The sequence below is a fragment of the Delphinapterus leucas genome, chromosome 4 (assembly GCF_059928025.1).
Source record: "Delphinapterus leucas isolate spDelLeu-1000000601 "Yukka" chromosome 4, BTC_Dleu_Yukka2, whole genome shotgun sequence".
Classification (NCBI taxonomy): Eukaryota; Metazoa; Chordata; class Mammalia; order Artiodactyla; family Monodontidae; genus Delphinapterus; species Delphinapterus leucas.
This window is the reverse complement of record NC_143132.1, coordinates 99,582,289-99,599,907: the sequence shown is the minus strand read 5'-3', so window position 1 is coordinate 99,599,907 and position 17,619 is coordinate 99,582,289.

Genomic DNA, 17,619 nt, shown 5'->3' with positions numbered 1-17,619 from the left:
CACATATTCTTTATCCTTTCATCTGTCGATGGAAACATAGGTTGCCTCCATGTCCTGTCTATTGTAAATAGTGCTGCAATGAACATTGTGATACATGACTCTTTTTGAATTATGGTTTTCTCAGGGTATATGCCCAGTAGTGGGATTGCTAGGTCATATGGTAGTTCTATTTGTAGTTTTTTAAGGAACCTCCACACTGTTCTCCAGTGTCTGTATCAATTTACATTCCCACCAACAGTGCAAGAGGGTTCCCTTTTCTCCACACCCTCTCCAGCATTTATTGTTTCTAGATTTTTTGATGATGGCCATTCTGACAGGTGTGAGGTGATACCTCAATGTAGTTTTGATTTGCATTTCTCTAATGATAAGTGATGTTGAGGATCCTTTCCTGTGTTTGTGGGCAGTCTGTATATCTTCTTTGGAGAAATGTCTATTCAGGCCTTCTGCCCATTTTTGGATTGGGTTGTTGTTTTTTTGATATTGAGCTGCATGAGCTGCTTGTATAATTTGGAGATTGATCCTGTGTCAGTTGCTTCCTTTGCAAATATTTTCTCCCATTCTGAGAGTTATATTTTGTCTTGTTTATGGTTTCCTTTGCTGTGCAAAAGCTTTTAAGTTTCATTAGGTCCCATTTGTTTATTTTTGTTTTTATTTCCATTACTCTAGGAGGTGGGTCAGAAAGGATTTTGCTGTGATTTATGTCATAGTGTGTTCTGCCTATGTTTTCCTCTAAGAGTTTGATAGTTTCTGGCCTTACATTAAGGTCTTTAATCCATTTTGAGTTAATTTTTGTATATGTTGTTAGGAAGTGCTCTAATTTCAATCTTTTACACATAGCTGTCCAGTTTCCCCAGCACCATTTATTGAAGAGGCTGTCTTTATTCAATTGTCTATTCTTTCCTCCTTTATCAAAGATAACTTGACCATAAGGGTGTGGGTTTACCTCTGGGCTTTCTATCCTGTTCCATTGATCTATATTTTTGTTTTTGTACAGGTGCCATACTGTCTTGATTACTGTAGCTTTGTAGTATAGTCTGAAATCTGGGAGCCTGATTCCTCCAACTCCGTTGTTTTTTTTTTCTCAAGATTGTTTCAGCTATTCGGGGTCTTTTGTGTTTCCATACAAATTGTGTAATTTTTTGTTCTGTGAAAACTGCCATTGGTAGTTTGATAGGGATTGCATTGAATCTGTAGATTACTTTGAGTAGTATAGTCATTTTCACAATTTTGATTTTTCCAATCCAAGAATATGGTATATCTCTCCATCAGTTTGTATCATCTTTAATATCTTTCATAAGTGTCTTATAGTTTTCTGCATAGGTCTGTTGCCTCCTTAGGTAGGTTTATTCCTAGGTATTTTATTCTTTTTGCTGCAGTGGTAAATGGGAGTGTTTTCTTAATTTCCCTTACAGATTTTTCATCATTAGTGTATAGGAAAGCAAGAAATCTCTGTGCATTAATTTTGTATTCTACTACTCACCAAATTCATTGATTAGCTCTAGTAGCTTTCTGGTAGAATCTTTAGGATTCTCTATGTATATAGTGTCATGTCATCTGCAAGCAGTGACAGTTTTACTTCTTCTTTTCAAATATGGATTCTTTTTATTTCTTTTTCTTCTTTGACTGCTTTGGCTAAAACTTCCAAAACTATGTTGAATAATAGTGGTGAGAGTGGGCAACCTTGTCTTGTTCCTGATCTTAGAGGAAATGGTTTCATTTTTTCACCATTTAGAACAATGTTGGCTGTGGGTTTGTCATATATGGCCTTTATTATGTTGAGGTAACTTTCCTCTATGCCCACTTTCTGGAGAGTTTTTATCATAAATGGGTGTTGAATTTTGTCAAAAGCTTTTTCTGCATCTATTGAGAATATCATATGTCTCTTATCCTTCAGTTTGTTAATATGGTGTATCACATTGATTGATTTGCATATATTGAAGAATCCTTACATTCCTGGGATAAACCCCACTTGATCATGGTGTATGATCCTTTTGATGTGCTGTTGGATTCTGTTTGCTAGTATTTTGTTGAGGATTTTTAGATTTATGTTCATCAGTGATATTGCTCTGTAGTTCTCTTTTTTTGTGACATCTTTGGTTTTTGTATCAGGGTGATGGTGGCCTTGTAGAATGAGTTTGGGAGTGTTCCTCCCTTTGCTATATTTCGGAAGAGTTTGAGAAGGATAGGTGTTAGCTCTTCTCGAAATGTTTGATAGAATTCACCTGTGAAGCCATCTTGTCCTGGGCTTTCGTTTGTTGGAAGACTTTTAATCACAGTTTCAATTTCAGTGCTTGTGATTGGTCTGTTTATATTTGGTGTTACCATTGATTTCCACTTTTATAGCTGTTAGCATTTGCCTCATGTAGTGATGTGCTCCTATGTTGGGTGCATAAATATTTACAATTGTTATATCTTCTTCTTGGATTGATCATTATGTAGTGTCCTTCTTTGTCTCTTGTAATAGTCTTTATTTTAAAGTCTATTTTTTCTGATATGAGAATTGCTACTCCAGCTTTCTTTTGATTTTCATTTTCATGGGATATCTTTTTCTATCCCCTCACTTTCAGTCTATATGTGTCCCTAGGTCTGAAGTTGGTTTCTTGTAGACAGCGTATATATGGGTCTTGTTTTTGTATCCATTCAGCCAGTCTATGTCTTTTTGTCGAGCATTAAAGTAATTATCGATATGTATGCTCCTATTATCATTTTCTTTACTGTTTTGGGTTTGTTTTTGTAGGTCTTTTCCTTCTCTTTTGTTTCCTGCCTAGAGAAGTTCCTTTGGCATTTGTTGTAAAGCTGGTTTGGTCATGCTGAATTCTCCTAACTTTTGCTTGCCTGTAAAGGTTTTAATTTCTCCATTGAATCTGAATGCGATTCTTGCTGGGTAGAATAATCTTGGCTGTATGTTTTTCCCTTTCATCACTTGAAATATGTCCTGCCACTCCCTTCTGGCTTGCAGTATTTCTGCTGAAAGATCAGCTGTTAACCTTATGGGCATTTAAAATGAGTTATTAAATAGTCCTAAAATGAGTTTATTTCTCATAAAAGCACTAAAATATTAGCTCAGATGTTGTCCTAAGAGAAAGAGTAAATGAATGTGGGTGTTCACTATTGCTCATTTGGAGATCAGTTTATTTATAATGAAAAGGAATCACCTCCATTTCTAAAAGTTTTTATAAAAACACCTATATTTAAAACCATAGTGTCATTTAGACTTCTAAGATGGAACTATGAATTCCTCTTTGAATCAAGTACTGTCTCAATTAATGCCAATTCACAAATGCTGTATTAACTAGTTTTTTGAAACATGTAGCTGCTGTTATAATTAATACAATGCTCTTAGTTTAAAATGAGTTTATTGCATCTGATATTTGCTCTCATGAATAAGGAAAATAAGAATCTTATTACCTAAGAATCACAGAAATATTTTACACTAAAAAATACTTTTAAAATACAGAGGCACTGTCCAATTCTTATATGCCTTAACTCTTGTTTTTCTCTGCACTCTATATTAATGTTGACAAATCCTTTTTACCATTATGAATGAAAAAGCACCATAATGGAGCCACTGATAAATGGAAATATGCATTTAAATTCAAGTCTCCCTTGCTTTTCTGTTAAAGACTTGCCACTAAAATAAAATGAGTGGCATTTCTCTAATCCAGAGCAAATTAAATTATTGGACAGAATTTATATTTATTTGAGAGTTTTTTCCTCTTTGGTTTTCCTCAATTTGTCTATGTATTTCTTCTATTTTGGAAACTGGTATAAGACATCTAATTAATGACCATAGCTAAATTTTTTTTGCATTCTTTTAATATACAGACACTGTAGTAAATGTTTTGCATACTTTATGACATGAAATCTTCCATGAAGTTGGTTATATTCTTATCTTCATTTTAAGAAAGAGAAAATTGAGGTTTGGGAGGAAAAATATTTGACTTTTATTACCTGGCTCAAAAGTCATGATCTAGCACTCAGTTAGGCAATCTGATACCACAAGCCAAAATGTAGATAACTCAAATTGTGAGGGATTAATGTACAATTCTATACAAAGTTTTTTTTTTAATATATTGGAATTTTTTTTATTGTTGCTTTTACAGAAAACACTATGAATTGCTGGTGTGACACTGACTCAGAAATTTGGTAGTGACAGCCTTGATGTTTTGTTCCTTTTCTTCTATTCTTTACTTTACTAGGGGCCTACTGACTCATATACTTCTGAAAGGAGGCTTAGAGAGCTTTTATATTAAATCAATACGCAAAACATCTCTAGGAAATAATCATCACAGTTGGCTGTAATTTAACAAGCCCTGATCATACAGGACTTTCAATGATATATTAAGCCAAACACTTCCACCTGGATAAAGCATAAGTAAAAGCATATTATATTTTAAAAATATGTGCTTTTCCATATTGGTAAATGAAATGGTGTGAAAATTAATTTATTCTTAATTTTGGCTTCCATGTTTTGGTTTCTTATTGTGGTCAACCACTAGGAGTTTTTCCTAGTTAAGGAACTTCATATCAATTTTTATTTCAGGTGAAATGTTTACATGAATATACTGCTTTTCTTTCAGAAAGTTTTTCAATATTCTAGCACCCCTAGTGAAATTTTTTTATGTTTTATTTGTATTTTTATCTAATTTTTTTCTAAATTTCACACACATTTGTTTCTCATTTTGAAAAACTTCAAACATATATAAAAGTAAACAAGACTATAATGAACCCATATTTACCTATCACTTAGCCTCACCGATTATTAACACATGGTCAATATTGATCATCCATAATTTTTAGTATCTTTAAAAGAGAAGAATTGAAAATATAATACTATTATCACACATAATTTTTAATACTTAATTCTTTACTCTCACTTCTGTTTCCTAATGTCTTTCATCTTTTTTGCAAATATCAGGTTAAGCTTCAAACTGTTTGTGGGCACTTCTTCCTGGCATGTTTTCATTTCTAGATTTTATTGGAAAATGTTTTCCTGAAATTCTAAGATGGTGAGGTAGGAGGACAGTTTTTCAGACTTCATAGTACTGTAGCTCTTTCATCTCTTTGGTTTCAACTCTTAGCAGTGTTTCCTTGCTGTGAGGTTTTGTCCTGGGTGGATATTTTGGTTTATTAGTTTAAAGAATTTACAGACTCAGCATTCACTTTTTCAGTACTTACCATGAATCCATGAACAGGAGTGCAAAATTCCCTCCCACTTTCACTCCCTGTTGACTCATCGCTTTCCCTGACACAATTTCTAGAATGTATTTGTTGGCAATTTGTGGGTTCCCCTCTTCTCAGATTTGTCAGATGCCCTTTGTTTCCATCCTTTTCTCTCATACAGATTCTAATATCTTGTGGGCTTGAAGCTATGTTTTTTCCCTATATGCTTATATTTATGGGTTCCTAAATAGTTACATATGGCACTATGGTAAAAGTCATTGTATATTTTTGGTTTTGTTAGTCTTGCTGTCCTGCCACTATCTTCCACCAATTCCTTATTTCACATGTACTCTTGAATTGTAGTTTAGTTGAACATAAAATTTAGATGGTTGGGTCTTTATTTGGTTTGTTTCTTTGGTCTTCAGATTTTGAAGATATTATTGCATTGTTTTCTGGTGCTTATTGCTGTCAGTGAGAAAAGTATTAACTCTTTGTTGTTATAATTGTATTTGTCCAATAATTAACAATGAGATTAAAAAGAGACACAAAAACTATTGGCTTTTTTTTCATATCACAGGTAGTTTCATTCAACACTTTAATGTACTGTTTATTTAAATTTTCACGTATTTACGTTTTCTTTTTTGTTGAAAAAATAATTTATATTTTCTTCAGATATGACATTTCTGGTAATAAATTTGGTGTATACCAGAAAGAATTATATGATGGATTCACAAAGCTTGGACTTAGAAGTCAGGAGGTACATTTTTGTCTCTGCCATTAATTAATTAGATCATTTTGGAATATTTCACTTAAATATTTCTTCTTAGGATATTATATCTTTTATGAGGACTAATAATTTATTGTCCCTGCCTTATAGGGAGTTTGGAAATACAAAATTAAATTTTAAATATGCACAGAGAAGAAAATTACCCTATCAATATAAGCATTATTTGACCATTATTGTTTTTTGTAATAATATTACAAAATAGTATTTTTATAGAACAAAATTGTATGATGCTTACCTGAAGATAAATGTCATAGCTGTAATTATATGTACATATGGATATATACACATATAAAATACTAATATGTAATACAGCTTATTCAGTATCAGATAATTCTTAGGAGAAAAAATGGCATGTTTTGATTGGCCACTATTCGAAATTAATATGTCTCCAACTATGTTATGTATTCATACATACGTAGGAAAAATACATAGAAAAAATAGCATAGAGTAATTCTACAGAATAAAAGACATTATTGCTTAGAGGAATAGAATACGAAAAATATACAATATTGTTTAGCTTATTACAGTAGAAGTTAGCATAAAAATAAAAGTATCATGATACTTATATTACAAATGTTATATTTTCAGAGTCATATTCTTGAGGGACTCATGAAACAACCAATCATGTTTCTGTTAAAATGCAAGATGTTATGTTTTATTTAAAATTGCTTTGGGAACAATCATTGAAAGTTTCACTAAAATGAGAAATATTTTTGAACATATTCCTTTTATTTCTTACTTATCAATTGAAGAATTTATTCACAGTGTTAAGCTGGGAAAGGATATGACAACTTCTTTTTATAGTGATACATATCAATCATGTATGAACAAGACAATGATTCTTTTTAATAATCAGCTAGGCATATAAAGTGTACTTCAACAAAAATTAAAAAATAATAATATTATGATTTATAGTAAATCTGCATGTAGCAGTATTGCTTCTGACAAGGAAAGCAAGAAACACATGGGCTATATCATTATGAGTACTTATGCTAACTAGAGTGAAACAGAAATGTTCAACCTATTTTTTTATCATCAAGTTCAGGCAGAAGGAAAAACTTAGTTCAAGCTTTCAAACTTTACCTTTTTAAGAGGATTTACTATCTTTTTTCCTTCTCAGTGAGTTTTTGTTTTAACCAACCTCAACACACACTAAACACACACTCTGTTCTGCTAGTTGCCAGGACACTTTGCATCTGAACTCAGAGTTCAATATATCAGTTTCATTTTGGTTAATTAAAATATTATCGCTAAAATCACAGCTGTTGCTGGGGGGAGGGGTAAAAAACAAGTTTAGAGAACAGAATGTTGTGTATAGGCTGCGTATCAATGTATGCATTTTAAAATTACTTTTTTTCTAATTATAATGCAAAGCTATTTTGCATTGAGATGATTGGTATTTAAGTATTGCAACAAAATATAAGCAGGATATTTTCAAACAATTTCAATAATGTATAATCTTTTACTTGTATGTTTCTTTTATATGTTAGGTATAGTAATTTGCATGTATTAGATTATTACCTAATATTTTTATAACAAAAACTAAATCTTATTGCTGATCTATAAAATCCTTCTTTTTGTGAGTTTATATTTTAAAATAGGACTTAGTTTTCTGTAAGAAAAATGTTCTGAAAAAAAGAAAATCTCATGGAATCTTTTTATGATCATACATTTAATTAAAGCCACATGATCCCATACACATAAAATAAAATTAGGAGAATAAATTTATTATCCATTATGAAGTCTATTTTCCATTATGTACAATATAGTGAAGGTCCAAAAGGTACAGAAAAATCACATCAAAACTGAGAAAAATACATTTATCTGAAAGATTTTTTTTCCTCTCTACCCAACAAAATGTTCCTTAGAGAACAGTATGATGACTATTGCTCAAATGTTATTTTCAGGAGCTTTGCAGAAGTTATTTTTAAACTAAGGGTTTTAATTCACTTGTTGCAAAGAGATTAGGTGTCCAGTTTGTGCATAGTCCTGTCTGAGGCCTGCAGGGAATGCTTGTTCTGCATCTACACCAGTCTTTGTGATAGAAGATATATCATTTTTACATTTATATATATGTATAACTGAATCACCTTGTTGTACATCTGAAACTAACACAACAGTTTAAATCAACTACACTCCAATAAAATTAAAATAAAATTTAAAAACACGGTATTACAAGGCAGAAAATAAGTGCCACACAAAAATTTGTAAGACAAAGTACTATAAGAATACAAAAGCGCTAAAAGGTACTTTCAACAGAGGGCAGACAAAGACTGGGGGCAGGGTGGGGGGCAGGGCAGTGGGCATGAGAAAACTTCAAGTAGGAAGTTTTATTAACGTATATTTTTATCAGTGCTAAGGAAATCCAGTTGCTCTTGCCAAATCTCATCTTTTACTTTGTATTTCTTTTTTGCTAGAAAATTTCCTAAAAATTTGAACATTTGTCAGGAAATTTTTGAAATTCAAAGTGACTTAGTATACCAAATCTCATGCAAATCCATTTCCATTAGCAGTGTTCCTCAATTCAAATGAATGAAGATGTATTCACATAAGTGGACTGGTGAATCCACTTATTTGTTTTAAACATAAGACATGGCCCAAAGGATGAATTGGGTCTGAAAACATTTCCAGAACATCCATTTCCAGTGTATCACATATCATCTGGACATATCTAATATCATTCACATTAGCTATTCTAATGATGATCTTGTCCCTATTTTTTTTTTTGAGGTCTACCAGAGCATTAGGCAGCTGTGTTTCTCAAGGACTAGAAGTATGTTTCTGTGTTTTGTTTTGTTTCAATTGTTTAAGAACAAAAGTTTACCAGTTTTCATGCACCTGAGTAAGAGTTTGATGAAAAAATAATTAATAGAGCAACAGTATTTTAAAAATTAATAATTTTCTTTAAATATTGAATGTCAAAACTTCTTTTGGAAGTAATTCTTTACTATGAAATTTCACCAAGCTAAACATTTAGATATGAGCATCATATTGCCTGGTTCCCACTGAGAAGCCAGTGACCTGACCCATCCCTGCTTTAGATTGTTTTCATTTATTTATCAAACTCCATAGAGTGCTCTTTGTCAAGCACAATTTTAAGTGTTTACTAAAATATCCATACAGTATGCCAACCACGAGAGAGAAAACTATTGCTATTACTGTGCTTTTCTTACAGGTGAGGAAACAGAAGCAGAGTTATGTACCACGCCCAAGGTCACACAGCTGGTAACTTGATAGATCAGGATTTGAACCCAGGCAGTCTGTCTCCAGAAGCCTCCTTGATTCTGACTGGATTTTTCTCTCTTCAAGAAAATTCAGTGAGCCAATCAGTGAGCCAATCCCCAGCATCTTTTCAGGTGGTTGAGGTCAAATGATTTTTATAATGATACTAAATGTTATTTATCATTTTTCACCTTGATACCCTCAAAAATGTACAGTGGAGTTTTCCAGAGGTTGCATGATATCTGATTGTAACAGCAAATGTTACATCATTAAGCCAAATGTTAAAGAGTTTCATCAAAATGTAAAACAATGACGTTCTTATTACTATATTTTTGATTGTTCTGGAAATAAAGTTATCTTATAAAAACATATTACACTGATATAAGTAAAACATATTTAAATAAGTAAATATATTTACTTTCTTATTTTAAATAATTATTAGTAAATATTTTCAAAATGTTTCATTTAATGTCTAATGTGGAATATATATGTAACTTTGTAACAATTTCATTCCGTGTAAACAAAACCCCTTTGAGATTCTGAAGTTTTAAGAGTGTAGAGGGGTCCTAAAACTAAACATTTGAGAATCACTGCCTTTGGAACTTGCTTGGGGACTAAGTCACACATAAATTAATTACAGTTTGGGGTTAAATATACTCTTTGATGGAGGATTATTATTTTATCTCCCTGATTAAATTTTAATTTTATTATGGAGTTTCATAGCTTTAAGACAAAAAAATTAAGTTTTTTAAAATAAAATAAAACTTGAAAGTACATACACAAAAATTCGACTGGTCTCAATATCTTTTATTTCTTATTCATAATTATAAAGTTACTTAAATCTCCCCCTAGGAAAGGTGACTTCTACCACAGATGATTCTTACTAGACCTCACACATCATGCTCACTTTTACTTAAGCTGAATTGCTTATACATGCAGCACAACATGATGGAGAAAGCACAAGCTCTTGAAATGAATAAAGTCTGAAATAAATTTATTTTCCACTACTTACCAGGCATAGTTGGTGAATTTGCTTGAACTCTCTGATCAATAATACTGATCCTGAAGATCTGCTGTGATAATTGTATGAAACACACATCATTTAATCCTAGCTGAATATCAGTTTTCTCATCAGTAAAATTATGATAAAAATTGTTTTGAAGATTCTTGCAACTCATCCATAAATAGCACTTTGGATACTTTTATCAGTGAGAAAGCCTGGAATAAATATTAGTGATTAAATTAATTACCTAGCATGTTGTAGGCATTAATAAATGAGAATTTCCTTCCTACTTCTTCTTTAAAAATTTACAGCCAGATCTAAGTTTCATGACCTAGATCAAGTTTAATGTTTTCACTAAATTCTACACTCTTTTCCTTCAGTAAATTTCAATGTTTAGACATATTTATACTTATAGGCATATACATGCTCATAAAATGTAGTATTATTTACATGTTTATGTTTACTGTGTCATAATGTAGTAACAAGTATATTTTGGAACCATATTGTTAAATTTATAAAAATTCAGGATTTTTATACCCTCCTGGTAAGTGGGCATCAGGCAATAAAATTCTTTATTCCAAATAATTGCTTTTTTTATCTTGAAGTCTAATTTGTATGATATTAACATTGACTCATAAACATCATTTTGATAGTCAATATATTTTAAGATAACTTCTCTCTTGTAATCCTTATATAGTTAAATTTATTGTTTCAGAAACCTATTGCAGTAAAATTGTTCTTTAATATTATGCACTAAGGCTGCTGTTTAAGATCAAGTAATGATTCAGTGGAAAAATATTTTGTGTATTCAATTTTCCTGAGCATATTCTTTTCACAAGTGCTATAACAAAAGTTAATATGGACTTAGTCATCATAGTCACAGGAAACTATTCCTCATTCCTCTAAAAATGGAGGGGTATAAATGCTAGAATGATCCAGGATGACCTGAACTCTGGTTGCAGGGTCCCCCTTCTACTAGGTCTTTGGCCTGTATTCTCCAATCATCCTGGACCTAGTGTAAACTGTACTTTTTTCCAAGGGTGATTTACAGATTAACTGCTTTATCTAATAATGTGTTACACAAGATATTAATAATGATTTACTCAATAGTAATCCTGCAAATGGTACCTAATTTTATTTTTCATTATAAATAACAGTTGCCCAGACCAATATTTCATATTAGGGTATCATTTCAATTCTTGCAAATCATGTGGATTTAAATCACTCTGTTCTTAAATTTTTTATGTTTCAAAGTATCATTTTTTTGTTATAGGATTGTATTTAACTGATTAAGAAAGCAAAATAAAATGTTGTAAGTAGTAAATATAGAAACTTAATTCACTAAAATTGAATTCATAAAGGAATTTATATTTCAACATTTTTGACCATAAATTCTAGACAACTTAAAAAAATTGGCTAATATATGTAATTATTTCTTTTCAAGCAAGCTTTGAATCTCAAAACAAAGGGATTCTCAAAAACAAAGATAAACGATGAGTCACTATCTTTACATGTGAAGCTATAGAATACTTCTGCAATTTAACTACTTTCACTATTTTTCTTAAAAAAACTATTTTTGGAGAAAAAATAAAGCAGACATGGGAAGACGTATCTGTTTCAATATCAGTGGTGATGAAATAAGGTAAAGTATGTATGTGGGGGGGGTATGGGGGACCAGAAGACAAACAAATCTTATAAACAGTAATAAATATTAATAAAATATTAATAAAGTTAGTCTATGTACACTTAATGTTACATATTATAAAGATGATTACTCAAAATAAACTACGAAGTCATTAAACGTGAGCATATTGGAGAATAATATATTGAATAAATGCAATAATGCTACCAAAGAAGTATTTTGTTTTACATTATACAATTTTCTAAACATGTTTTTCTTCTTTTGAATTTTACTTAGAGATTTTTAAAAAGCTATAATCATAAAATGCATATGATAAATTTTAGGATCTTCTCAAAGAAATTATAAAGTTATGAAATAATGTAATATGCTTACAGTAATAAAATCATATGAAATAGAAAAAGAAATTCAAGATAAAATGAAAAAAAGAACATATTTATCTTTTCCGTTTATTTGCAAAAGTTAAAGGTATGTATTGTGAATTTTTCAGTTATCACACTTTAAGAATTAGACTTTCTAAAAATACATACTATTAACTGAGTTGTATTAATGTTTCCCTAATACTTGTCCATATGTCTGATTAAAAATTCAATTTCTAGTTCCAGATATGAAATTCAATGGAATTTTACACAAGTTTCAGGCTTATAAGGCCTGGGCAAAACACCAACTGGTTGTAAAGATGCCATTTCCTTAAAACCTGATGGAAAAGAATGGGAGGATCTGAAGCCAAAATCTGGAAGTTTTTTGTTTTTTTTTTTTTTACCACTTTTACTGTGATTACAGTTTTTCTACCATTTTATGTGGAAACCTATATTCTAAGTCAGAAAAAAACGGTCAGCTTCTTTTGACAGCTTGTGAGTGTAAATGCAGTTTAGTTACATTTCTTTTTTTAAGACACTGATTTGTTTATGTGTATTACACAAAGTGAATTTTCATTAATTATGCCATTATTATTATTTTAGAAGCATCAGGCAGATCTGTAGTGAAACAAAATGGTAGATAGGTCTTCCCTGAATGTAAGGCAAGGTTTGGAGTCAGGCAGATCTGAAGTTCAAGTCTCAGGTCTGCCATTTGTTAGCTATATCACCTTCAGTAAGAGTCTCTGATTCTTAGATTCTTCATCTTTAAAAATGTTAGCTTTCTTGACAATAAGCTGCTATTTTTAGAGTGCTTAGGAACTTGTTTCTAACATCCAACAATTAGAGGTGGCTATTATTTATTTACCAGTTAATTCATATATTCTGTTTACATCATTGTAAAATAGGTAGCTGATCTTGTACTTTTTTTACTGAAGTATAGTTGATTTGCAATATTATATTAGTTTCAGGTGTACAATATAGTGAGTCAACATTTTATAGATTATACTTCTTTTAAATTATTACAAAACAATGGCTATATTTCCCTGTGCTGTACAATATATCAGTGTTGCTTATTTATTTTATATGTAATAGTTTGTACTTCTTAATCCCATACTCATATCTTACCCCTCCCCCCTTCCTTCTCCTCATTGGTAACCACTAGTTTGTTCTCTATATCTGTGACTCTGTTTCTATTTTGTTATATACATTTATATGTCATATGCTTTAGATTCCACATATAAGTAATAACAGAGTATTTATCTTTCTCTGTCTGATGTATTTCACTAAGCTTAATATCTTCTAGGCCCATCCACATCTCTACAAATAACTCAATTTTGTTCTTTTTATGGCTGAGTAATATTCCATTGTATATAGGGTACCACACCTTTTTTATCCATTCATCTGTTGATGGACAGTTAAGTTGCTTCCATATCTTGGCTATTGTAAATAATGCTGCAATAAACATTGGGGTGCATGTGTCTTTTTTAATTAGTGTTTCTATTTTCATCAGATAAATACCCAGGAGTAGAATTTCTGCCTCATATGGTAGTTCTATTTTTAGTTTTTTGAGGAACCTCCATATTGTTCTCCATAGTGGTTGTGCCAATTTACATTCCGTCCAACAGTGTACAATGGTCCCCTTTTCTCCACATCCTCTTCAACATTCATTATTTGTAGATTTTTCCATGATAATGATTCTGACAAGTGTTTGATGATATCTCATTGTGGTTTTGATTTTTATTTCTCTAATGATTAGCGATGTTGAGCATCTTTTCCTGTGCCTGTTATCCATCTGCATGTCTTCTTTGGAAAAAGTATCTAATCAGGGCTCTGCCCAGTTTTTAATTGAACAGCTACATGTAAAAGAATAAGATTAGAACACTTCCTCACACTATATACAAAAAATAAATAACTTGAAATGGATTAAAGATCTAAATGTAAAACCTGAAACCATAGAATTCCTGGAAGAAAACTTAGACCACTAAATTGTAGCAATATTTTTTTGGATCCCTCTCCTAAGGAAAAGGAAATAAAAACAAAAATAAACAAATAAGACCTAATTAAACTTAAAGACTTTTGCATAGCAAATACAACTATTGACCAGAGGAAAAGACAACCCACAGAATAGAGAAAATATTTGCAAATAATATGACTGATAAGGGGTTAATATCCAAAATGTATAAACAGCTAATACAACTAATCATGTACTTTTGATGGTGGTAAAAATGACCTTAGAGAATACTGAAGAAATTGGAGCACCATCTCTTTCTTCTGAGTCCTCATGCTTCTTATGGATGTAGATGAGTCTATTTTCTGGAGTTGAAATTTTTGAGTCTAATCTATAGAATTATACTTTAATATATATAACTTGATCCTTTGACTATTGAGACAAAATTGTTTAGGCCAGTGGTTCTGAAATGTGGTGTGGATTTGCTTAGGAGTGCCCAAGACTCTTTGAAGAGATTTGCAAATTACTTATTTTCATAATGCTACCCGGATGTTTTTAAGCCTTTTCACTCTTGTTTTCTCATGAGTGTGCAGTGGTGTTCTCAAGGGACTACAAGATGTCTGAGATCACAATAGATGAAATCCAGGAGCAGATATGAGACTCCAAGCTGTTTATGAAGTAAAACATTACAGAGATTTGCAAAAAGTAAAACAATGCAACTTTTCTATTTTTCTTTTAAAATATAATTATTTTCCAAAAACTATGTTACTTATGTTAACATGTGGTATTATTTCAAAACAAATCAAAAGTACACTTAAAATTTCTGTTATTTTATTTTCTAATATCTGAAGTAACAACAGATAATCCACCAAACCAACAAAGCGCTTTGTGTGTGTGTTGTTCTCAATCATTTTTAAGAGTCTAAACAGGTTAAAAATAAAATTAATAGAGAGTTTTTATCCAAGAATCAAGGCAGACAAAGAATAAAATATCAGGGCTAATCACAGTAAAAAACATTAAGGGAAAAGGAGAAAAAGAAGACATCTCTTACAAGTTATGGACAGCAGAGAAAAGACAAGCAGAGATAGATCGAAGAGAGAACTGATCTGATCTCTATTACAACCCTGTTATCCTGGCAGGTGTTATTTCAGGAAGACCTGGCTTTCTGTCTGCACATGCTGCCACATTAACACAAATGATTATTGTTGGAAAGGCCATGGAATGTCATTGTTAAGCAATCACAGAGCCAATTAATTGTCCCTTGTGCAGAAGGGTGTTTCTTTGTATTCAGTATTGATTTACTTTAACAAAATTCTATTAATACATTTAGGAGTGAATTGCATTATTTATGATGTATTCCTCAATATTTTGAATGTGTTTTATATTTATAAAGTACACATTTATATATTTAGAAAATGTGTATGCTTTAAACTGATAATAAGCTTGGTGACATGTGGATAGCTTACATATATTTAAAGTTTGATATTTTAAATAAGTAGAACCATAATACACACTTGCTTTATTAGGGATGTAGGGATTAGAAATTTTTATTCTATTTATTCATCCTGAACATTAATACAATTAAATATATTGTTACTTATAAATAGTACAATTGTTTTATTTTAGAATAAAGTTTTAAGTTAAACCAATTACTCAGTAAAAGGAAACTTGAACATTTTCTCTTGATCCAGTGATGAAAAAAAGAACTTATATTGAATCACACTGTTAACAAAGATATATCTTTTATCCCATTAAAGGAAATTATAAAAGTAGAAGAACAGATAAAACAATTAGCATCTCAACTCTTCTTATTTTGTTTCTAATTTTCATAGCAAGATAAAAAATTCAGAACATCCTATTTATATACTTATTCTCCTTTACTGATAAAAAAATAGAAAAGATCAGATTAATTACATTATTATGAACAAGTGAGATTGTCTGACTTTAACCTCAAAAATCAAATATGAAGCAAGTAGTATTGACTTTCTAGGTGACAAAATTTGATTATGCAATTGTACAAGAATGTTTCAACATATGGTATATAATGATAAAATAGAGAAGGGTTTATTTCATATGATTACATAATGGATATATACTCATTTTGAAAATTTGAAAAGTACAGAAATCTCTAATGAAGCAAAATCATGAATAACTGTCACATCAAGATTATCAGCATGGATAGTGAGATGTGGCCAGTTAATTTATGGGACATTTAATCTTTAACAAAGTGTAGATCAGGTTTCTTCAGGTCAGTGTCAACTGGACAATGACATAGGATCCAGGATTCACCATCAAGTTATAAACTGTTAACTCCATGAGCTCTCTATAAAAATCCATCAGAGGCAATATGATTCCCTCCAGCATTAATCGGCTTCATATTCTGACAAAATCTTGGAAAAAATAAAAATAAATTCCTAGAAATTCTAGTTCTTGCTCAATGGAACTTGTTCTTTTAAAATTCTTCAGGAGTTTATGCTTCAGTAAACTCTTTCAACTATTGATTCACTTATATGAATTGAAGATACATGGCAGTATATAATAGTAAAAATAAAAAATGCAGATTTAACTAATATATAGACATTTGTCAAGAAAATATGTTATGCTAAAAGAGAGTACAAATTAGAAATTTAAATTTAGGTGGATTTGCAATGAGCAATCTGAGTGTAAGAAACTTGGGGGGAGGTTATGAGTTAAGAGTGGGTGTGACTCATACAGTTCTTAAAGGACTGTATAAGCCAGCTCAAACAGATGGCTGCCTTGTGGCAATGCCAGTCCAGTACTGACATTGCCAGATACCAGGTACTCTCATTGTTTTTTGAGAGATGGAAAATATGGATCTTTAAATAAAATATCCTGTTTTTTTAAATATTTTGACCAAAGACAAACAAACCAACAAACTGCTGTGTGCTTCAGCAGGCATACATCTTCCTCTCAGACACCTGGTTTAATGAACTGTTTACCATTGAGAGAATGTTAGTCAACGTTACAATTCGTAAGTGAAATTTTAAGCCTATAACACTGGGAACTATATTTGGAATTTACATGCCCAAAATTATTTTATAACTTCTTTCTTTTAAAAGCAAATAACCATTAAAACAAAATAGCCCTACCTGCAGACTATTTGATTAAATTCTTTATTGTTTTTAGACTTCCTCAGATTGACTTGTAAACACACTTACTGAAACTCCTAAAGTTTCCTTTTCAGACCTCCTGTTCTTGAGTCATAGAAGAAATATTATCTTCTTTCCTACTGAAGTCATAAATCAGAGGCTTATAATAGTGTAAGAATTTTTTTTCTTGAGCACTTCAGGATGTTCCACTATTTATATTCTGCAGATATAGATTTTAAAGATAAAGAAAATTCAGAGAGAAAAGAAGAAAGTTTTTATTGTTTTACCCATAGGCTAATGTTATTTTTGTTTGTTTTAAAAATATGCTTACTATTTCCATCAAGGTGAATTCCACCCAAAATTGACATTTGTAAACAAAAATATCTTG